The sequence below is a fragment of the Pongo pygmaeus genome, chromosome 9 (assembly GCF_028885625.2).
Source record: "Pongo pygmaeus isolate AG05252 chromosome 9, NHGRI_mPonPyg2-v2.0_pri, whole genome shotgun sequence".
NCBI lineage: Eukaryota > Metazoa > Chordata > Mammalia > Primates > Hominidae > Pongo > Pongo pygmaeus.
Window position 1 is genome coordinate 126,982,287 of NC_072382.2, and position 23,830 is coordinate 127,006,116.

The window sequence follows — 23,830 nt, forward strand, 5'->3', positions numbered from 1 at the left end:
GTGCAGCCATAGAGAAGACCCTGGGTGCTGCATGGCAGTGATGGGGCAGGGACAGGAACTTGTTCCAAAATTTGCTGGTAGGAGGTGGTGCCAGAATAGACTGTCCTGGGAATTAGACAGCAGAAGGAAGAAAAGGGAGCTCAGGGCAGGAGGGATAGGCTGAGCAAAAGCACGGAGGTGTGAGCAAGGCTGAGAGGTGTAGACAGGGACGGGGTGAGAGCTAAGGCACTTGGATGGTATCTTGCAGGAGATGGGGAGCTAGTGCATGTATTTAGATGGGGAGTGGCACTGTTAGGTTTATCTTTTAGAGCATTGGCCTGAGCAGCAGTGTGCATGGATTAGAGGGGACCAGACCTTTGTAAGAAGAGCAGTCAAGATGTGTATCAGTTAGAAAGCCTTAGACTGTAAGTAGCAGCAAATCCAACCCCAAAAACTTAAAGAGTGAGGCATTTAGTTTCTTATGTGTTATGAAGTTCAGTACTAGGACTGCTCTAGGGTTGGAGAAATTCAGGGGCTCCATGACATCCACAAGCACTCAGGTTCTTTCTCTGTCATCCTCTGGATCTTAGCTCTGTTTTCCAACTGGCTTTCCTCCGGGTCACAAGATGGTCGTGGCAGTTCCAGGCATCACACCCATGTCCAGGCTGTCAATCAAAAAGGGTAAAGCACGTCAACTGCAAAATTATAGGGAGCAGTGTGGGCTGCAGCCAGTGGGAGGGTGTTGGCTCTCAACCTGTTGGCATTCAAACTAAAAATTTTTAAACTACCATCAAAAATTATAAGCAGCCCGGGCATGGTGGCTCTCGCCTATAATCCCAGCACTTAGGGAGGCCAAGGCAGGCAGATCACCTGAGGTTAGGAGTTCGAGACCAGCCTGGATAACATGGTGAAACCCTGTCTTTACTAATAATACAAAAAAATTAGCTGGAGGTGGTGGCGCACACCTGTAATCTCAGCTACTTTGTAGGCTGAGGCAGGAGACTCTCTTGAACCTGGTAGGCAGAGGTTGCAGTGAGCCAAGATCACGCCATTGCATTCCAGCCTGGGCAACTCTATCTCAAAAAAAAGAGTGAAACTCTATCTCAAAAAAAAATAAAAATAAAAAAATAAAATAAATAAATAAATAAATATATATATATATATATATATATATGTATATATATGCAAAGCTAAGAGAAAATGACAACCTGTGGAAAAATTTTTACAACTCATATCACAGGGCTATCCTCCCTAATATATGAAGAGCTCCTAAAAATTAACAACAACAAAAACACAACCCAATAGAAAAAATAATGGTCAAAGAATATGAATAGACTCTTCACAGAAAAGAAAATACAAATAGCTTTTAACATATGAGAGAATGTTCAACCTTGCACATAGTAAGAGAAATGCAAATTAAAACTATCCTGGGATACCATTATTCATTTATCTTTTAAATGGGCAAAAAGCCAAAAAATTTGATATTGCATTCTATTAGCAAGGCCCTGGGGAAACAGACTGTCTTACGGTGTAAATCTGCACAACTCCTTTGAAGGGCCATTTCAAATATCATCAAAATGATAAATCATATGCCTTTGACCCAACAATTTCATGTTGGGGAAATGATCCTAAAGACACTCTTGTACCTATAGGAAATGACATATGTCTAAGTACCTTCTTTGTAACATTATTTGTAATAGCAAAAGATTGGAAAGAACCCAAATATCCATCAATTGAAGACCAATTTATTAAATTATGGAATTTCCTGACAATGGAATACTATTCATTTAAAAAGAGAAATGAGAAAGTTTTCTTTGTACTGATAAAGATCTCCAAAATATGTGTAAAAAGGAAAAAAAAATAACCCACCAAGTTTCAAAAAAAGTGTGTATATAAAGGGAAAAACAAGAATCTATATTTGTATTTGCTTGGACAGGTCGGAGACAGGAATGGGAGGGAAACATTGCAGTGTTTACCTTCCTACACTTTTTGATTTTTGAGCCATTTCCATATTACCTTTTTAAAAGCAAAACAAAACACAATACAAAACACTGTGCAAATCCCACAAAATGTCTGCGGCTGTGTTCTGCCAAGAGTGGCTGATTTCCAACCCCTGAGCTCCGAATTATAGAGTGGCAGTGGAGACAGAAGGGATAGATTTGAGAAGTCTTTTTTAGGCATGGAATCCCCAAGGTTGGGTGTGGGATTGAGGGAGAATGCAGAGGCAGCGTCAGAGATGGCTCCAGACATGGGTACCTGGTGGAAGATGGCACCATTGTGAGATGGGAAGGCCAGAGAAGCATGTTGGGGGAAAAGGAAACAATGGCAGGTCTCTGGGGCAATCGGCCCTGGGGAATCATTTCACCTCTTGAACTCAGTCTCTGCAATTCTCCTGTCACACCTTGCCTAGGATCCGACCTTGTTCTATTTCCCCATCCATCCATCCATCCATCCACCCACCGAAGCAGTATTTCTGACTACAAAAGCAGAGGGGATGTTCCTCCAAAGTTTCAAAGGCCAGCATCTGTAGCACTAGGGACAGGGCGGAGGCCCAACCAGTAGACACAACAGCAAAATCCTACATTCGCCACTGGGTCAGTGCGTCCCAGAGAGAGGGCAGGACTTTGTGTTCTGCTCCCATTTCTGTTCTAATTCTAATCCCAGCACTTTGAGAGGCCGAGGCGGGCGAATCACAGCCTGGCCCACATGGTGAAACCCCGACTCTACTAGAAATACAAAAAATTAGCTGGATGTAGTGGCGGGTACCTGTAATCCCAGCTACTTGGGAGGCAGAGGCAGGAGAATTGCTTGAACCTGGGAGGTGGACGTTGCAGTGAGCTGAGATCGTGCCACTGCACTCCAGCCTGGGTGACAGAGTGAGACTCTGTCTAAAAAAAAACAAAAACAAAAATTCTCACCATCTAATTGGCTCTGCAACTGCTGCAGGAGTGGACTCTGGGGCTGTGAGCCTGGCACTGGGGCATCCCAGGAGATAATGGACTAGTGTCCACCCAGGGGCACCTTGGTACTGGTGGCAGTGGGAGAGGTGGATGGGAAAGGGAAGCCAGGTGAGGGGAACTCTACGCAAAATAAGCATGAAGTGTGTGGCATCCATGTGATAAGTGCAGTGTGTTTGGGGCACATCTACCCCCTTTGGTGAGAACAGCAGTCTGCTAAGCAGCCCACCCTGCTCCAGGCTCGTCTGCAGAGTTGGGGGCCAAAATGAAAAATGGACCTGAGAGCTAACTGCAGCCACGCTGTTTAGTGTTGGAGGCGTGTAAGTCAGTATGTGAGATACAGCCACACTCTTGGTTTTAGTTGTAGCTGGAAAGGATTAGAAGATGATTAATAAGTCATATAGTGCCCTGAGTTTAAGTAACTTGTTATTATGGGCTGCATATATTTATTACGCTTCACTGAGCAACATTGGCACATTTCCTTCGACCGTCACACAATTGTATGCAATTTCTTTCAGTAGGTTTTTTTTTGTGTGTAAATGCACATATAAATTATTAACCTGCATTCTTCAGGGCAGATTGCTGGAATCCCTCCTCCTCCCCGACTACCCCCTGTGAGTCTCATAAAAACTTCCTGTCCCCAAAATGACAGTAGTGCCATGACCTACAGCCCACTGCCCGCCCGGGCTGTAGAAGAATCACTTGCTGTCGCCTGGTTGGGTACCTAAGGCAGAGACCTAACACAGTTAGGAAGAAATCAAATGCGCATTTTGGGGTGATTGGCTGGTGCCTGGAGAGGAACTGTTGATGAGAATCATGCCTTTCAAAGCTGCAGTGAAAATAAATCAGGGGGACAAGGAGAATTGGACCTTGAACAAAGCTGGGAACTTGTTGACCTGGAAGCCAGAAGCACTTCAGACACTGATGGCCCCAGACTGTTCCTTGTCTGAATGAGGAAGCTGAGCCCACAGAGGGGTGACAACTGCCTTGGAGCCACGGTGATGGGTCCTTCCTCATCCTGAGCCACCCCCCTTGCTCTCTTCCAGTTGGGATTTTTCTCTGGGGCTGACACGGATGCCTTTCCTTCAACCTTTCTCTGAGGTGCACTGTGGGGGATCTTCTCCACATGTTTTTTTCAGGGTTGAGGCTATGTTGTCTTTTTGTTTTTCTTGGTGGAGCAGTTTGATGTTTTTCATAATGTGATATTTTTAGTTGAACCCTGAATGATTATAGCCCCTTCTTACAAAAATTCTCACCTAAGTACCTAGGGACTGGGTTAAAGAACAGTCTGACTGGCTTGCCTCTGCTCTTTCCAGATGCCTTTTCTAACATCTGTACAATGTGTATCTGTCAAGCACCTAATGTGTAATAGGTGCTCCTGGTGTGTGTGTATGTGTGTGTGTCTGTGTGTGTTTGTGTATGTGTGTGTACGTGTGTGTATATGTATGTGTGTGTGTACGTGTGTGTATGTACGTGTGTGTATGTGTAAGTGTGTATGTGTGTGTACGTGTGTGTAGGTGTGTGTACGTGTGTGTACATGTGTGTATGTGTGTACGTGTGTGCGTGTGTGTGTATGTGTGTGTATGTTGCATCAAAAGGTGTCTCTGCTTTCATCTTGCTTTCTGCATTGTTGGGGTGACCCAGGAACTGGAGGAGTCCATGAATGTTGAGTGAATGAATGAGCCTAGTTAGGAGTCAATGCAAGCAGCTTCTGAACACACCAGACAACCTATAGGAAGAGCCCGGCAGCCTGGAAACACCACGAAGGATTCTCATCTGGGATTTTCTAGATGGCTAACGGTTTACTTCTTCAAGTACCCTGAGGATGTTGTAAATATTACAAGTGGACATCCTCCCTGTCTTCTTGAGTAAATTATCCAGAACATGATTGAGCCTCATTTAATGACACATTGGCTTGCCCTTTAGCTCTCTCCTCGGCCAACCCTCCATGCCTTGGGTTACCTTCTGGGGAAGCCCACACCCTTCCTCTTTTAGTCCTTTTTTTTTTTTTTTGAGGCTGAGTCTCACTCTGTCATCTAGGCTGGAATGCAATGGCGCAATCTTGGCTCACTGCAACCTCCGCCTCCCTGGTTTAAGTGATTCTCCTGCCTCAGCGTCCTGAGCAGCTGGGATTACAGGCACCTGCCACCACACCCAGCTAACTTTTTCTATTTTTAGTAAAGATGAGTTTTGCCATGTTGGCCAGGCTGGTGTCAAACTCCTGGACTCAAGTGATTCACCTGCCTCAGCCTCCCAAAGTGTTGGGATTACAGGCGTGAGCCACCACGCCCAGCCCTCTTTTAATACTTCTAATCAGCTGAGGCTCAAGGTACCAGGTAACTTAGTCTGTTAGTAATATATGTAAAACCAGAGAAATGAAGCCGTCAGTAAGGGCCTGAGAGTTTTCCTTTTGAACAAGGTTCATAAACTTTAATGCAAAGATTTCGTGGCATGTACTTTGACTTCCAGAAGATTAAAAAACAAAAAACAACTGTCCTCTTTCCTCCAGTATTTTTATACTACGTTGGATCTATGAAGCTATTGAATAGCTAAATCACATGCTGGTGAGGAAGGCATTTTTGGCTTAGAAACGATGACATTGCTGCTGGGAGGCTGTGAGTGAAGGCCACAAGGGTTGGTAAAGGCATGATATCTCCTAGTTGGCTTTCAAGAGGGTCACACTGAAAGTTCTCTGATTCAGTTATTTTAAGCCACAAGAAGGCAATTTAGCGACAAGAAGGGCCTCTTGTTACTGGCGATCTTGCACATGAGTCTAGAGAAGGCAGCGGCTGCTGTGGCCTTGCTCGCACAGCTTTTCCCCTTTGCCCCTGGACGCTGCTAGCTCTTCAGTCCTCCAGAAACACAGCTGCCTTTGTGTCTTCTACTGATGGATGTCTCGGGCCGACCTTCCTGCAGCCCAACAGGGGGCTCTTCCAGCAAGTCCTGCCTCAACAGGGCCTTCCCTGGCCTCTCTGTGCCTCGGGAGTCGCCCGGGCCAGCCCATCCAGCCGGTGCTACCTGCAAGCTCTGTGGCTGGCAGGTGCCAGGTGGAGACTGTCAGCTGCTCAGGAGAGAGATTGTTCAGGGTAGTTACTGCTAGCAAGGGATCCCATTTTATCTACCTGCCATTAGAGTAATCTGTCCTCTGCTGGAGCCCCTCGGAGGAGCCACGCGCAGGTGAGGCAGGCAGATGGCCGTGCAGTCAGGGCGACTCCGACTCCGGGTAGGAGATCGAAGCTGCCGGCCTTGCCTGCCTGGGAGGCCGAGGCCTGTGCTGTGAACTCAGGAAATCTCCCGCCCCTCGCCTGTTTATGGTGAAATCAGGCCTCCCTCAGAAAGGCAGTTTTCCTACTCCGTTTGTTCTCAGATTGGTGTTATACCCTGGAGCCAAATTAGTGGCTAAGAACAATTGGAAACAAATGCTCTTTCAGCATCCTGCTGTGATCCCAGATCCAGGTGGGGACACCAGCCATGGCTGTCTTCTCCACTGAGCCACCCCTCCACAGAGAATCAGCATCCCAGAACCATTCAGCACAGCCAAACTCCCTCATAATCAGCCAGCCCGTACACATCTGCCTAACCTCAGTGAAACAAGCTGGAGCCTTGTTAAGTTATTTATGAAACAATATTCAGGACCGCCCCCCGGAGGCGAGTTAGGGAATAATGAATGGGAAGTGCCGTGGTGCCCTTTGGAGAGGTCTGTGGCAGGCCTGCTGGAGTGGGGACCATCTCCCTCCCCCAGGGGCTGGGTGCTCCCTCCAATGGCCTTCGGATGGCTGCCTGGATGGCACCTTTTCTGAGATGCCAGTGACTGTTAGCTTGGCTTGGATTTGATAGTGAAATTCTTTCTACTCCCTCCAGCACTGGTCTGAGAAAGCGTGGCCTACCCCCGAAATGCCCCTGTCTGGATGTACCTGCCCCAAAGGGGAGTTAATAGAAGGTTCTGAAATGCCTGGTGGGGAGAACCCGCCCTGCAGGACCTATATATCTGCTGGATCATACTTAACTCCCTAGTCAACTGGTTGTCTGTGCCCTCATTAGACTGTGGGCTCCTTGAGGGCAGGGAACTGGAATTGTTGTTCATCATTGATCCCCAGCCTAGTGAAGGGTCTGATGCTCAGAAAACATTTTGTAAATGAATGAAGGGAATTACTGGCATGGCTTCCAATCCTGGCCTTCTCTAAATAAGTCTCCACCGCTCTCTGAACTGTTTCTTCAAATGTGAAACAAGGAGGTCAAGATAGATGATCTCTAAGAGTCTGCCCAGGTCCATCCATCTCACTTCTAGCACTGACTTCTGCACTGAGCTGCCCCAGACTCCAGCTCCCCCACCCACTGCCTCTGGGCTGGCTTACTCCTGGAGGGCACAGCCCACTTTAGCAATGTCCCCTCTGGCCTGGCGACCCTGGCTTAGTCATTATGCAGGGTTTCCAGTCTGGGGCTGGCTCTCTGGTGCCAAATACTGTCCTCTGCCTGTGCTGTTTTCCTCTGATGCATCTTCAGTCTGTCACTTTTCTCAGTCACACAGTTGAAAATTTCCTCCAAAGTAAAGTCGGATGCAAAATGAGGACTTGTTAGCACAAAGAGATGCGTGTGTTCTGCCCTGGGGTGCACCTCCTGGGTAGGCTGTGTTTCTTTTTTTCTCTGAGCTAGACCCTTCTCCACAAGGGGAATTAAAGGCCTTTTCATTTCCAACCAAATGAGGAAAGCCCAGGGATCAACCTGTGGCCCAACCACATCCCTTCATCACACTGCCTTTGTTCAGGAAAGCAGAGGTGTGGCGTCTTGCCTCCTCCTTTCTGCCTGCTGCAGAATTTCTCTTGCTTCCTGTGAACCAACAACAGCAATATTTACTTGCACAAGACACATAATATTAACTTTTCAAAGTATGTAATTATTTCATTTCATTTTTACAATATGTCTGCGTTGCAGGCAAGGCAGGAATAGACATCTGGATTTATTTGACCCCTCCAAAGATTTATTGGTGTCTGGTCCAAGATTTCTTGAAATTTTAAGACTTTCTGGCTGAATGTGAACCTAGTGAGTGTCTTCTCCACTGATTTTTAACCTCTCAGGGGATGTGGACAGCCTTGAAATCTTGGTAAAATCTGTAAACCTCTCCCCAGAAAAACTTACACACAAATACTATTCTGGATAAAATTTCCGGGGATTTGTGGACCGCTACCACCTTAAGGTTCTTCTTGCTCTGATACAGCCACTGGGTTGAATAGATGAGGAAGTTGAGGCCCAGAGAGTTAGGGCAATGTGAACAGAGTCATAACACTATGAGGACAAGGGCTGTCTCCTAGGTCCTGTCTACACCCTTCCAACACGCCAAACCATTACTGCTGCATCACATTAGGTGCCCAAATCCTCTCATCTGTTTCTCTTCCTCATATTCCCCTCTTCTTTTAGATTTCCTGCTTATCGTTTTATTGCTGTGGATATACTCCTAGACGGTACAACTAGGAGCGTAGATACTCTCCTACACTCCTAATTGGCCCCCTCGCTTACCCTCACGAGGCCTTTTTCTTCTTCTTTTTTTTTTTTTTTTTTTTTGTAAATCCTAAATCATTGTTCATTTTTCCAACATCAGCCTTCTGGAGTTGCCTTCCCTGTTGGAGGCTGGCCCAGCCGTCCCATCCTCAGGAACGTAGTCCCTCCTCCCTGGCAGCCTCTCCCCTGACTTCTCCCCGCTGGGGCTGGGAGGCTCTGGGTTCCTTGCTCTCTCTGTCAGGCCTTGGCTCCCTTATCCTCTCCTTGGACTGATGAGCTGCTCCTTCCCCTACTCCTAAAGATCTCAGGCTCTTTATTTTTTTGTTATTTTTGATAGAAATTGGGAGACATTAGTGGTGGCATATATACATATTTTTAAATTGTGGTAAAACATACATCACATAAAATTTGCCATCTTAAGCATTTTTAAGCACCCCTGATAGCTCTCAATGACACCCTGCGCTGGCTGTCCTGCAGTCACCTGGGGGAGGGAGGGAAGGGGTTGCTAGATGGTGCATGTCAGTAATTTGCCTTAGTGTTTGATGACATTAAGTATATTCGCATTGTTGTGCAACCATCACTGCCATCCATCCACAGAATGCCTTTCCTCTTGCAAAACTGAAACTCCGTACTCAGTAAGCAACAACTCCCCAGTCCCTCATCCTCCACCTCAGCCTCTGGAAATCACTAGTCTACTTTCTATCTCTGTGAGTTTGACACTCTCAGTACCTTGTACAGGTAGAACCATACAGTATTTGTCTTTTTGTGACTGGCTTATGTCACCTAGAATAGTGTCCTCGAGGTTCATCCGTGTTGTAGCATGTGTGAGAATTTCCTTGCTTCTTAAGGCTGAATCATATTCCATTGGATGTAGATGCATGCATGCCACATTGTGTCTGTCCACTCATCTGTTGATGGACACTGGGTTGCTCCCGCTTTTGGCTGCTGTGAATAAAGCTGCTATGAACACAAGTGTACAAGTATCTGCTTCAGTCACCACTTTTGCTTCCTTTGGGTATATAGTATGTAAAAAGTGGAGGCACGTTTTTAAGGTGTCTTAATTATTTTCTGCTGTCCCTGAAGTCAATATTCATTTTCTTTATTAACGCCGTTTGAGCAACTACTGACCTCACTGGGTCTGTGGCACCTGCCACAAGAGGCACTTTCTCAGAGAGCCCTAGAGGAGCCACAGAGAACAGAAAAGACTTTCTACCAGCCTTGAAAAGCTCAGGAGGCCCCCTGCTGCCTCCACTGCTGGTCCTGGCTGGAGCAAGTCTAGGTTAGACAAGGGTTAGAACCCAGCTCAGCCGTGTATCAGTGGCATGGCATGACCTTGGGTAGCATACTGCACCTCTCCCCTCCTTTACTTAAAAATCAGTTAAACAAAAAAGATACCATAGCCTTAACATTCTAGAGCAACTCAGTCCTGCACAACCTTCCACGATGACAGAAATGTGCTCTGTCTGAGCCATCCAGTATGACAGCCACTAGCTACATGTGCTGTTGAGCACTTGAAATGTGGTGAGTGAGAATGAGGACAGAATTTTACATTTCATTTCATTTTAATTAATTAGAATTTGAATTTTAAAAGTCACACGTGGCCATCGGCTACCTTATTGCACCATGCAGCTATAGAGGATGAAAACGGGTGGCAGTCATGTAGTCCATAGAAGCGGCTCAGCAAGCCCAGTGTCTGGCACATAGTAAGCACTCAATAAATGTTTGCTATTATTAGGTCTTATGTGTCTTGCTTTCCAGCCCACCACACCTGATGGCTCTCAATGACACCCCACACTGGCTGTCCCGGAGTCACCTGGGGGAGAGAGGGAAGGGGTTGCTACATGGTGCATGTCAGTAATGAGCCTTGCACTGAATGTTTCTGGTCTGCTACTTTCCCTGGAGGGTCATGTGAGCTGGAGTGGTATGTGGCCTGCTTTGCAAGTGATTAACATGGTGTAAGCAATCTGCATAGAGAGAAAAAACCCTCGGTTGGTATTCCATTATTCTATTAGAGTTTCAGAGCCAGGATTAAGTGGACATGATTTCTTCCTATGGGCCATTAATTTTGTTTTATTGCTGGTCTGATGGCCATTACCCTTTTTTGCCAATGCATTCCCCCATTAGGTTTGTACAATTAACAAAATATGTGCTGTTAGGGCTTTGATAGGAGGAATGGAATGGAAATAAAGGGAGGGGGTGCAACCGCTACAGAATTGGGGGTGGGGAAAGTGTCCACAATGAAGGGAAGCCTTCAGCACCTGCCTTCTGGCCACTGGCATTCCTGGGAAACTGCAGTAAGACCTTTCCCCAACTCTTTCCCAACTAGGAGTGGAGGAGTTGCTCAGGTGAGAGGGAGGGACACTTGGTGGGTCCATGGGGGAGTGGTGCTGGCATTTCCTGGTCCTCCTCCTCCAGCCTGTAGCTGAGTACAGCACAGCTGAGAACATAATGCGACACCCCCACCACCCCCACACTATCACCTTGAATCTGATACTGCTCAGCAGGCAGCATGAGTCAGCCTCTAGGTGTCTGGCCCCGTGACGGGAGAGACTTCTGGGGCAATACCTGCCTTCTCTCTATGGGGCAAACAAGAGGACATGTGCCCAGTTAAAAGGAGGCGGCTGATACTCCACATCATCCAGTGATCGACATGTGGAAATGCAGAATTGGCATGTTTAGGTCATACAATTTCTGGAGAAAAGTTAGGAATCCAGATTTCTAAATGTGAAATTTTGCAAGGTTTAGATGTTGGCAGATACAAAAACACTGAACAGGCAAGAGTCAACCTTGGGGCTGCTAGTTGGCAGCCTCTGCCAGTCAAAGGAGTTGTGGAAGGGTACTAAAGGAGACATGGACAGATGGAAGTTGTGTTTTAGGAAGATTCCCAGGGCAGGGTTGGTAGGGTGGATGCGCAAAAACAGGGTGAGGCTGGAGACGAGGAGAGTTGGGTTAATGACAATGGGATGGGTAGAAGAGCAGCGATGCTTGTGAGGGAGAATTAGTGAGTCTTGGGTCTTGGTGTTTTAGCACTACAGAGGATGTCCTTGGGGCCAGGGAGGCTTGCCTGTGAGCAGGCCCACCCTCATGCTCAAGGGTTTACCTCTGATGAGACCAAGCCACTCTGTGAGCCCACACCACCCAGTGTATGTGAGTCTTCCCATCCCAGGCTTGGAGGGTAAATTGCTTGCTTCTGCCTGATGTAGAAAGGTCATAAGTATGTCCAGTTCTTTCTCCCATATGGGATAAATATTAGGGTTAACCCACCAGTGCCAACATTCCTAAGATAACTTCATATTCATACCTATACTGACAGGTCCAGGCCCAAGAGTCGAGGCTTGGCCTGGGCAGGGCCTGAGGAGTGTCACAGAGGAACCCTTTCCAGGTCTTTGCAACTGGGTGCCCAGCACTGCCTGTGGCCCAGGAGGCTGAGGACTAGTGTGGAATTAGCATTCAGGCCCACTGGGCTTTGAGGAAAGCTGTGCAGTACCCTCAGTGCTGGATGCATAAGAGTCTCAGAGCCAACAAGTTAGCACTAGGTAATTATATCTATTTAATTACACAGCTATTGTGTCATTTAGAGCCTGCTGGTCAGGGGCCTCAGTGCCTGACTGACAACCTCATGGAACAAGTGTAAGCAACTGCAAAACATTATCAGGTGATGAGGGTGCACGGGTGGAACAGAGCAGGGACTCAGTGAGATATGGTGGGAGCTGCGGATATGCTGTTGGAGGGACGAGTGGTCCATCAGGTGTTTGCTCCTGGAATGGCCTATTTCAATCAGATTTTTCCACCAAAGTTTTGTTTCTCTTCTGAAAGCTTGGCTTATAGGCCTACAGAGGGCTTTGCAGAGGACAGGAGCATCCAGAGAGACTCTTGGTGTTCAAGAAGGAGTTGTCACAATTTGGTCCTCATCCCCAAAGTCTGGCTTGGGCAAGAATAGGAAAACTTGTCATGGGCAGCAGGATGAATGCAGAAGTCCTCAGTCTTCTGGATTTGCCTCTCTTTTTCCTATTCAGTTGCAGCCATTTTTTAATTAAGTTATTAATATGTCCTAGGCATTGCACAAATGAGATGGTACATGCACCATCTCATTTAAAGGTGCTACTGTTAGCACGCTTTTAAAGATGAGAAAATTGAGGTTCATAGAAGCTAAGTTTAGGTAAATGATGGGCCCTGGCTTAAACCTGAAACTCTTTGACTCCAGCATCTTTACTCTTAACCTCAATGATACACCGTGCTAGCAAGAGACTTAGCGCCCTCCCTGGAGGATTGGTTTGGGCAGTCTCAGAGATTGTCAGAAGGAGTTTTATTTTAAAGATCTAGTAGTTTAACTCTATCACTTTGCAGATGAGGAAACTGAGGCATACAGTGATTAAAGTTCCTTGTCCAAGATCAAACAGTAAGTTAATAACAGAGTCAGGGCATGAACCCATGTCTGGCTGACCCCCCGGTCTGGTGCTCTCTGTGTCAGACCTATGGCTTTGCTAAACCCCCAGCTCATCTTCCTCTTTACCTGGGTATGTTTCATAGATGCCTGCACAGCTATCCTTGAGGATGCAGAGACAAGTTCTGTCACGCTACCTCTTATGGGAAGCTTTCTTCTATCCCTCTCCCCGCATCTTTTCCAAATAAGCATGACCATTCAACTCCCTCCTCATTTACCATTTTATAAATTCCCTCATATCTATAAATGTGAATCGCTAATCTCATTTATGATTCCATTTTATTTTCACGATGAATAAGACAAGCCTGAGTTCAAATTCTGGTTGCATTATTGCACGGCTGAAAGCCTTTGCCATGCTTATTTGCCTGCGAGGATCACAGACAGCTGGCTTTGGAAGACCCTAAAACATCAGGCACATGGATGATTCCCCAACAGGCATCCATGGGGTAGTGCCAGTCCAGGAAGACTTTCAGTTGTGCATACTGATGAGTGAAACATAAGTACAGTGTGCAGAGACTGCATGTGCATACACACACAGGTGTGTGTGTCGGGGGGTGTGTGTGTGTGTGGAGAGAGAGAGAAAATGATGCTCTGTTTCTCAAAGGATGGCTCTTTATTGTGAGATTTTTGCACCCTTTATTTTGGGGGAGATGAATTATTTCATGAAATGATGGTGAGAGAAGACACTATTAATGTTTTATCAAAATAGAAGTTTGTCAACACTATCAGCCTTCGAATGCTGTTCAACACTTTACTGATGGCTGAAACCCAAATCGGGGAAACATGCTTTGAGCAGCTTCTCACCCAGTGCAGGATTCTCCTCTCAGTGTTGGGAGTTCACTACCTTCCAAGGAAGCCTCGCTCATTTCTGGATGGTTCTCATTGCCAGAGAATTCTTTCTTATGTTGAACTGCAGATTGGCTTCCGCTAACATCTAAAGTTAGTCCTAATCCTATCCCCTAGAGCAACACAGTCTCCGTCTCACATAGTTTCTTCAAATATTTGGAGGACTACCATGTGGGAGAAGGACTGTATTGCTTTAGTCACTAGAGCAAGGACCAGTGGATAATTTTAGAAAGGGACAAGGAAGATACATCTCTAGTTTTTTCTACCATATCTTCTGCCTCATGGCCTCCTAATAATACTGAAAACAGCCACAACAGCAAAGATAGCTAACATTCAGCGAGTGCTTATTTTGTGTAAGGCAGTGTTCTAAGAACCTTTCAGTATATTAAGTCATTCATCCTCACCACCACTCTCAGAGGAGGAGTTAGCATTAGCCCTATTTCATAGATGAAAAACAGGCACGGGGGCATTAAGTAACTTGGCCATAGTCAAGCCAGAAGCGAAACCTATCCAGTGTGATTCCAGAGCCTACCCTTTGAACCACTAGATTTCTAACCTACAATTTAACCACTAGACATCTTCTCTCTCCTCTCTTTTCTATTCATCATTGTCAAAGTTCCTAAAGTATGATGCTAAAGCTACATATAGAACTAATACAAACTGGTAAGTTCAGAATGGAGGAGATCATTCAATTCTCAGTTGGATACCATATGGCTATTACTGCAACCTATGATCACATTTAGTGAGTTTGGCAACAATATCATACCCTGGGCTCATTTTGAGCTTGGATTTAAATCAAATAATCCAAGTCTTTTGTTTTTTTTTCAAACTGGGTCATCCCATTCTGTTTTTATTTTTTTTTTCAATACTTTTTTTTAATGTAAGAATGGGATTTGGTATATATATTCCTGTCAAATCTTTTCTACAAGAGTCTGTGAAAAAAAAGTGGGTTTGCATGTGGATGTAGGATATACTAATTTGACGGTTTAAAGTAATGAGATTGTGGGCATTTTTTCTTTATTTTCAAAATTATTTCATTTGCAGTTGACATGATGTTATTGGGTAAGAAATGAAAACTGGTAAAGGAAAAATGAACTTTTAACTTTTGGCCTGTTCTTTCAGCTTGCTAAAACTTTTATAACAATCTTGAAGCTATCCCTCCAGCACAGTAGCTGCTTTTCTCAGCTTTGCATCATGTGCACCTGGAAAGTCTGCCATATCTTCTTTCAAGTCACAGGTGTCTCAGACAGACAGTCCCAGAGGGCAGGGATAGAGCATACAGCTCCATGTAATTTAATCTAGAGACTTCATGTGCCAAGTTCATATCATGCTCAGTAGTAATATATAAGTAGTTTAGAATAATACAAGTTGGAACCCATTGCCAGCCAAGGGTTGGTTCTGAGGTGCTGGGTGTGGACTCTGGTTGGAATGATGAGAGTCCACCATTCAACACTTCAGCAGATATTTACTGAGAACCCAGCACAGGCTGGGCACTCTGCTAGGTTCTGGGGATATAAAGATGCAGAAGACATGGTCTTTTTCCTCAATGGTTTGTAGTCCAGTGGTGTGGTTCCGCCTCTGAGGCACCTCCATGAGCCATGAGCCTTGATCATGCAGGTGTAAGGAGACAGCCCCTGAGGAAATGCCTTTGCCTCGAGGAAGTCATCATGAACAAGAGAGAAAATTTGATTTCCTCAGCACATCTCACTACACCCCATGCCTGAATCTTCTAACTGAAATTCCACCTTCTTCCAAAAAAGGCTTGCTTGTCTTAATTAAAAGGAAAGTACTAAAGACAGCAGGGACATGTGAGGGTTTATATTATGTCAAGTCCTTGTTGAACAACCTTCAGTGTCTCTGTGATCCCACAGGCTAGCCTGCCCTCTATTGCCTGACACCGAAATCCCTGGATGCTCTGGCCCTACCTTGCTGAGCTGGCACTAGTCTCTCCTCTAGTGTCTTTCAGGCAGACCAGTCTCTGGGTCATCCCAGGACCCTCCATGCTCTTCTGCCTCTTGGCCCTTGCTCAGATAGCCCCCTTCTTTAGAATGCCCTCTCCCTCCCTCCCACCAGCCAATTCTTGTCTGTCCAGTCCGCCAAGATCCCATTCAAGTTCCGCCTCCTCATGAAAACTCCCTTGAGTGCTGCAACTCTTGCAGACTTTGTGTCTCTGTGGAGAGAGAATAGGCATCGTTTCTGTACACTTTAGCACAACTTCATATACAGTCTGGCCTTATTGGGGGTTCTTGTATATGCGTGATCTCCCTTCCCCAGCAATGTGGAGGCAGTGCTTTTATAACAGGACAGCATATGTAGATCACAGAGCAGACAACTGATAAATATGTGTTGACTGTTTTTATTTTTACAAAATTGTTTTATCCCAGAAAGAGAATTAAAAGCAGGCAGATTTTTTTTATCTTTCCAGTCCTGCCCCATCATTCTTCTCTATGCACATTTTTCTTCCTGCCCAATTGGACTCTTCACCTTTACTTGCAAGTTCTCATCTGCAGCAAGACTTTCATATTCCTGCGGTAGACAACAGGGTCAGCGTTGTTGTTTGCTTGCCTTTTGCACCCTTCCCTGTCTAGATTGCAAAGTTGCATAGGGGCCCTTCTGCTCTGTTCCCCTGCATGGGGTCTTCCAATAGGTAGGAGGCACCAGTAAATGATTATTACCTTGGTCAGCTCAGGGCACTTGACAACCATGAGTCTTTTTTCTCCTCTGGTAGTCCTATAGGGAAGGGGAATACAAGTCCTATGAAATGGAGGCATCAAGCAGGTAGAGGAGGGCATGAACCTCTCGCTCTGCCCTGATTAGGTCTCTAAACAATAATGGTTTTGTACGAGGAGTCTCTTGCTAGGAAGCTTTCTCACTCAGCACTGCAGGCACATGGCTGCCAGCCCTGGCCTTTTTCCTGAGCCAAACCCACCTCTGGGTTTACCCCCTTCCCCACCCTGGCTTTCACTTCTGCAGCATCTTACACAGTCTATAAAGATGTTTTCTTTCATTGGCAGGTGAAGTCTGGAGCAGGACTTCTGAAGCTTTCTATCCTCCATGCTGCTCACTAGAAAAGGGGCTGTGAACTGTAAGTAACTTTGATTGGCGTTTTCCATGCTGACTCAATAAGGTTAGAGGTTAAAGACCAGCCCTGAACCTGATCTTTAACAGCCATGCATTGTGCAAGAGAAACACTCAACAAAGAGCTAGTCAGAATGTAAAATACAGTGGAGCTCTAATTAGATTATGTCTGAATGTGACAAAGAGGCCCTGTAATATGACATCCTATTTAATTAGACTATATTGATTGTTCATTAAGGTGGACTTGATGTGTTACATGTGTCATGAGTGCCGGAGAAGGAAGCCCTTGAGTCTGCAAGGCCGACCTAGACCCCAGCCACTATCGCCTGTGGGCTAAGCCTGGGAGGCAGCGAGAGGAGGAAGTGGCAACATCAGTCCTCAAACTGGGCCAAGTTTATAGCCTGCACTTGCTTTTACATCTGGTTATTTCTGGGGAGGCATGAGGGAGGAAAAAGGAAATGCTGCTGACCGCTTCCCTTCCATCAGCCCAGTAATAGCTTGACCTCTTAGGCTTATTTGCTCATATTGGTTCTCCCCACTTGGCAAAAGTCTACCGACCTGTGGGACCCGGCCTAAGTCCAGTCTCCTCCGTGGAGTCTTCCTTGGTAACGCCAGCTGGAAGCGATCTCTTCCCCTTCTGAAATTCCGCAGCATTCACACACGCTGCCCCTGCCTGTGTCCCCTGCGTCTGTCCCCACCTCTGGCTGTCACATAACCATGCCCTCTCCAGCAAGGCCGTGAGCTCCTGGGGGGTAAAGTCTGGGATTCCTACTTCTTAGTCTGCCCACTGCACACTCAGCCTAGTCGCTCTTTAGTAAGTGTCACCTGGATGACTGAGTTGCCCTGGGCAGGCATAGGTTCCTCGCGCTGCTTATGGGGCTACCTGAGGCTGAGCTGTTGCTGCCACGACTTTGATAGTACATTGGCTTCCAACCAGTCCATGGAATTATAAATGATTAACCGTTATCAGCGCACATCTTCACCTCTGTGTAAAAATAGATTGACTGTAATGAGTATTTGAATAAATCATAAGAATGGCCGCCCTGCGATCGGCTAACATCCTGCCGATGGCTGCCCGGTGAGTGAGCAGGGCGCCGGCCCTCCCGCCTAATGGCCTGCGATTCAGCGCCGGTCGCCTCTGTGATTGACGGGCCTGGGCTCCCAGGGCACCTCCTCTGCAGCCCTGCTCAGGAGCAGTCGGATCTCCAGGCTGGGGGGTTGGGGGAAGGGTACTTCCCTCCATCCTGTTCCAGGAAAGCCTGCCTAGGAGGTGGGGCGGGGGCGGGCAGAGGGGCAGACTAGAAGATAATGACCTTTGTGAGAATCGATGTCTCCTCCCATCGGAGGTTAGAGGGACCTTATAAGTCAAGTATGAGGAGCAAGCTGAGCGTGAACTTTAATGAGAGCTGAGATCGTGGGGGGAAATAGGCCTGCGCATCCCCCTGATCCCTGAGGGCAGCCAGGCACCTGGCTCTGGCCACCACACCCAGGAAAGCTCCCTGGCAGGGACACAGCCTTGGGCCTACAGACAGGAAGCAGGAAATACAGGTTTCTTCAGGTCCCAGGCCTCAGAAATGGAAAGATTCAAATGACCTTTCAGGGAGTGGTTTACGAGGGTGGCCTCAGGCATGGGGATCCTGCCTTTTGGAGGGAAAGGAAGAAGAGGAGAGGGGGAGGCAGGCTCAGGGTGATAGGGCCCAGTTGAGGAGGGAAGGGTCTAAAAGTCTGAAGTTTCAGAGACAAGGCCAGTGAGGGCTGGATTTGAGAGGGAAACAGCAAATATTCCAAGTTAATTCCAGTGGTGTCCCATTTCTAGGCTATGTAAAAAATCACGCATAACAGAATGGCTTAACATCATTTATTCTTCAGGTCAGGAATTCAGAAAGGGCATGGTAGGGCAGCTTGTCTCTGTGCCACCAGGTGCCACCATGGAATCTTAGTGGGGGCAGCTCAAAAGCTGGATGCTGGAATCATCCAAAGGCTTGCTCCCTCATCGTTCTGGGCTTTGATGCTAGCTGTTGGCTGAGAGGTTGGCTGGACTGTCTTGGCCAGATCCATGTGACAGCTCCATGTAGCCCAAGCTTCCTCACAATATGGCGGCTTGATTCCAAGGGTGAGCATCTAAGAGACAGCAAAAGCCAAGTGGAAGCTATGTTGCCTTTTATTACCTGCCCTTCAAAGGCAAGCAGCATCATGGCCACTGCATTCTCTCAATGCAACTGGGGCAGTTGCAAAGGTCCACCTAGGTTTAAGAGAAGGGAACATAAATACCCCCGTTCTCCATCTCTCCAAGGAGTATCAACATCACATTGAAAGAACAGGATGAGGAATAGGGATGTATCTTGTTGCAGTTGTCTTTAGAGAATACAGTCTACCACAATCGGTACTCATCAAGTTAGTGGTCTGGCACAGCACAGCCTCGTCTATTTCCCAGAAAGAATAAGAGGAACCCTTCTTTGGGGGTGATTTGTTCTCCCTAGAAAGACAGGCTAAAGAACCCCCTGCCTTAGATAAATTAAACTGTCCCTTAATTCACAGAATGTTTGAGTCGAAAGGGCCCTCGGAGGCCAGGCAAGGATTCCTTCCTGGGCAGGCCATGCTGGTGTTAGTAGGTCCTGCAGCTAGCAGAAACTTCGACCTCAGAGTCCATCTCAGCAAGAGTGAGTTGAGTCTATAACCCACAGCTTCAGGTGTCAGGTCTGGAGGAGTCCTAGACTGTGAGCCAGGACTCCACAAGCCTTGAGCCCTTCATTTACATCCAGGTCTCCCTGGACCTCCATCCCCATGGACTTCTAAGCTGGGGTAGGTTTCACACAAAGATTAGGACTTAAGATGCTACAAGGGGCTGTGCTGTAGCGAGGGAATTCTGGGCAGCCCTTCCTCCCTGACCTCACGTCCCCTGCTCTCCTTCCTTCCCCTCTGCCACATAATATGTCCTGAGTGTCCTGGGTGCCTTGTTGTGACTTAAGGGGATAGAAAAAAAGCCCAAGCAACCAAAGAGTAGAAACAACCAGCCTGTATCCCCAAAGGGCTGAGAGCTGAGAATGGCTAACACCAAAGGGGAGGGGGCAGGGACAAGAGGGGTGAGTGGACTTGGTCTTGATAAAAGAGTGCTAGAGTTTGGAGGGAGAGTCTTGGATTCTTCCACTTATTGGGCACTTACCACATGCTAGGAATCATACTAAGCACTTAGGGTGCGTTTTCTCACTGAACCCTCACACTATGTTATGGGATGCTGTTATTATCTCTATTACAGAAGAGGAGAGGAGGCTTAGAGAGCAAGAGGAATACCCTAGGAAGTAACAGAATTGAAATTCAACTGAGGACTCTCTATTCTTGAGACTTACACTATTTTCTTGTATGACACTCAGTTGACTCCTCTGTAAATGGAAATGTCTGATGGCATCATCCCCAATGCTACCATCATTTCTAAGATTCTAAATGTGCAGATAAGATTTCGGGAACTTGCTTAGATATATCTAAGTGGGCCTACTTCATGGAGTTGAGTCTAGGTGAAAGTGTGGAATGATTTCCTGTTCTGTCCCCTTTTGTGAAACTTAGGTCAGGAAACTAACATTTAATTTGGGCACATGAAGGAAACAGATGGATACAAACATAAAGGTCATTTAGATTTTCAAGGCTCCAGCTTGGGAGAAGAATGTTAGATTTGAAGTACAAAGATCAGATTTGAAGCCCAGCCTTAGCACCCCTGTGATTCTGGGCACATGTCTTTGGCCTTTGGCTTCCTCATCTCTGGAATGGAAGTGGGGTTGTATATACTTCCCAGGACTGCTGTGAGGACTCACTGCGATCCAGCATGTGCAGGTACCTACAGCCATTCTTGGCACACAATAGGCACTCACTGAGGCTCCAGCCATTCACTTGACCAGTAAATAAATAAAAAGTGGAGTTGGAAAGAAAGGCTCTTCCTTTCCATCGCTTCTGACAAAGACGGTCAAGAATCTTGCCTTTAACTGTACTTCCCATAAAAGTTCACTCATAAACTATTGATATTTTAATAATACACATTAGCGTCTTGCCCTTTGACAAATGAATATTGAATGAGCAATAAAGAGGCAAAACACTAGCCAGGTATACTGCTGCAGAGAAGCTAGGATCCTGGCTGGCTGTCCAAGGGAATGCCCGCTTTCCAGAGACCTTGTAACTCACCCCTCACCCCAGTGACCCCTAAGGAAACAGCTCTCAAAAACAGCTCAGAATCCAGCCAGCCCAGCCTGGCCTGAGTAGGGTTTGTCCTCATTTTTTTATTTCAGTTGGCTGGAGGGGACTTGAAAGGGGAGAGAAAAAGTCATTAAAGAACCACTAAAAGTGTGGATGTTTTACCCCCTGTGAAACACTTTGGATCTTCCCATTACCTTTGCGAAAGGTGGAGGTTTCTTCTTCACATATTCTTTCCTCCGTAGATTGCATCTACAGACAGTCAGACAGTGTGCCCACAAGAAATCAGGCAATGAGCGTAAAAACAACAGACTCGATCCACCCCGCTTGACCGGATCTTGATGGGAACCTATGCTCGAAGGGCGTGTGCTAAGGTTTATAAGACAGAATTTCCTGCCTCTTCCAGCTTTGTAGCCAGCTCCGTGGCCCCAACCTCCAGGTTCTCATGGCCTCCATCTAGGCTGGTAGTCCTTGAGTGTGCAGAGAGCAGTGACAGGGGCTTTTCGTTGGTCCAGCTTAATTGGTGTGATTTAATGGCGTTTCTGGAGGATTCAGATTCAGGCTTTCCGAGCTGCAAATCTGCTTTCTAAATGTAGAATTTTTGTGGAGTGGTAAAAAATAATGGCTGTTCTGTGATTCCTGCCTCCTGAGCTAGGAGATTGCAATTTACATTATGCAAATAGACATTATGCAATCAAGGCACTTTAGCAGGAATCTGGTGGCAGAGAGGCCGATTGATGAGATGCCGAGGTCTGCAGCCCCAACTGGAGGCGCCCCGGAAGAGTGAGATGGAGTGGGGAGGGGGTGGACCGGGCAGGGGAGGAGGCAAAGAGTCTGTTCCCCTGGCCCAAGGAGGCCAAGTGGAGCCGGCCCAGAGATGAACGCATCGGGGAGCTGCCAAGGCGACTCTCTCAATTAATGGCTTTGTTTAATCATACCCCCTGTCCAGAAGAGTATTGTCTTACGGATAATTTCGTTTGCCTAACGAGATTTTGCTAATTAAATCTCCTTTCAGTTGGTGTGACTATGCCTGCAGGAGAGGGGGCTATTTGGAATCTTCTCCATAAACCTTTCTGGAGAGGAGCTGGGAAGGAGGGATGGGAGGGAGGAGAGAGAAGAGGTGGAAAGGGAGAGAGACCCTTTCCCGCTGCAAGCCGGGCAAGAGGCTTTGAGCAGAGTTTGGAAGCTGCAAGGTGGCTGCCACCACCCAAATAGCCTTTCTTCATCCACTGAAATGCAGTTCTAAATCCTTGTCCAGCCTGAAAGGATTTCCCTCTTTTTTCTTTCTCTGTGGTGCCTGTCACTTCCACCATTACCCATTCTCAGGTCCTTCTCAAATCCTCAGAGGGAGAGCCGGGAGGCTTATAAGGAGGTTCTGAAGGGTTTACAAGCGCTGCTCCCAGTATCCCTGGCTGTGGGGGAGCTAGTGATGGTGTAGGATCCCCTCCTCTTGCCTTTGCAGTTAGCCAGCCAAGCTGGCTCTTCAGAGAGGAAAAATTGCTTCAAAGCTAGCCATTTCTCCAGGGATAGTTGCATGAATCAAAGAGGAAAATACCTCGTTAGACCCATTTATCATCAGAGCTAGCCAAGGAGATCCTCCTGCATCTGGAGGAGCCTAGCGCTGTGCTTGCGATAGCTGGAGCCTAATTAACGTTGCTGTGATATGCGTCCATGCCATCCCCATGCTGGACCACCTCCAGTGGTTCTTTGCTATCCACAGGTTGAAGTTCAGCTTTCTTGGCCTGGCTGACCATGGGCTTCACAGTTCAACCCCGGTCTACTTTTCTAACTTCATCTCTCACCCTGCAGCTGCTCCCCATCCCTGTAAATACAGACACTCAGATGCACAGGCACACTCCTACAGCTGATACTCCAAGTATGCCGGATCGCTCAATCTCCCCCGACAAATACTCTGTGTACTTTTATGCCTTGGTGCCTTTGCACATGCTGCTTATCTGGACTATCTTCAGCCTGGGTGGCTGTTGCTCATTTATCTCCTCTGTGACTTCCTCCTTACAGGCCTTCCCAGCCTCCTCCATCCCTATGCTGCTGCGTTCCTTTGCCTGTAGACCATCACAAGACTCAAACACAATTATTAGTCTATCTATCCATGTAAACCATTGAACCCCATTCTTCTTTCAATCCCAATACCTTGAATCGTTCCTGGTCATAACAGGCACCCTGCAAGACTGATTAAGAGAAAGGAGGGGCCTGGCGTGGTGGCTCATGCCTGTAATCCTAGCACTTTGGGAGGGCAAGGCGGGCAGATCACGAGGTCAGGAGTTCGAGACCAGACTGACCAACATGGTGAAACCCCGTCTCTACTAAAAATACGAAAATTAGCCAGGCGTGGTGGCGCATGCCTGTAATCCCAGTTACTCAGGAGGCTGAGGCAGGAGAATCGCTTGAACCCGGGAGGTGGAGGTTGCAGTGAGCTGAGATCGTGCCACTGCACTCCAGCCTGGGTGACAGAGCAAGACTTCATCAAAAAACAACAACAAAAGAAACAAACAAAAAAGAGAGAGAGAGAGAGAGAGAAAGGATGAAGGATGAATGTATGATTCAAGGTGAAGAGGGTGGAGTGATGGAGAGGCACTCTCCAGTTAAACCCCCAAGCTCCAGGATGGATGATGAAGGGTGGGGGGGATGGCGGGGGGGGAGTAGAAGACTGATTTCTCCTGACACCATGCAGAGGTAGCTGCCTATCCATTCATCACCTTCATTTCACAAGATGAGGAGGGGCACTTCATCTGTGGTTCCCCGTCTATGTGGGGGCCCTGTGCTGGGTGTGTCACGTCTCATTTCGTAGATGCTCACATGTGAGGTGGGTACTATTTTTGCAGAGGGAACT

General features: G+C 47.0%; 1 protein-coding gene across 3 annotated transcripts in view; it reads left to right on the plus strand.

Annotated features, from left to right (window-relative positions):
• The window catches only part of PKNOX2 (PBX/knotted 1 homeobox 2), a 266,903-nt gene that overhangs the window by 53,311 nt on the left and 189,762 nt on the right, over positions 1–23,830 (plus strand). For all 3 annotated transcript variants that reach the window (XM_054439917.2, XM_063671572.1, XM_054439915.2), the window contains exon 2: positions 16,737–16,807. The gene's annotated coding sequence lies outside the window, so the exon portion shown is untranslated. The remainder of the gene's footprint in view (positions 1–16,736; positions 16,808–23,830) is intronic.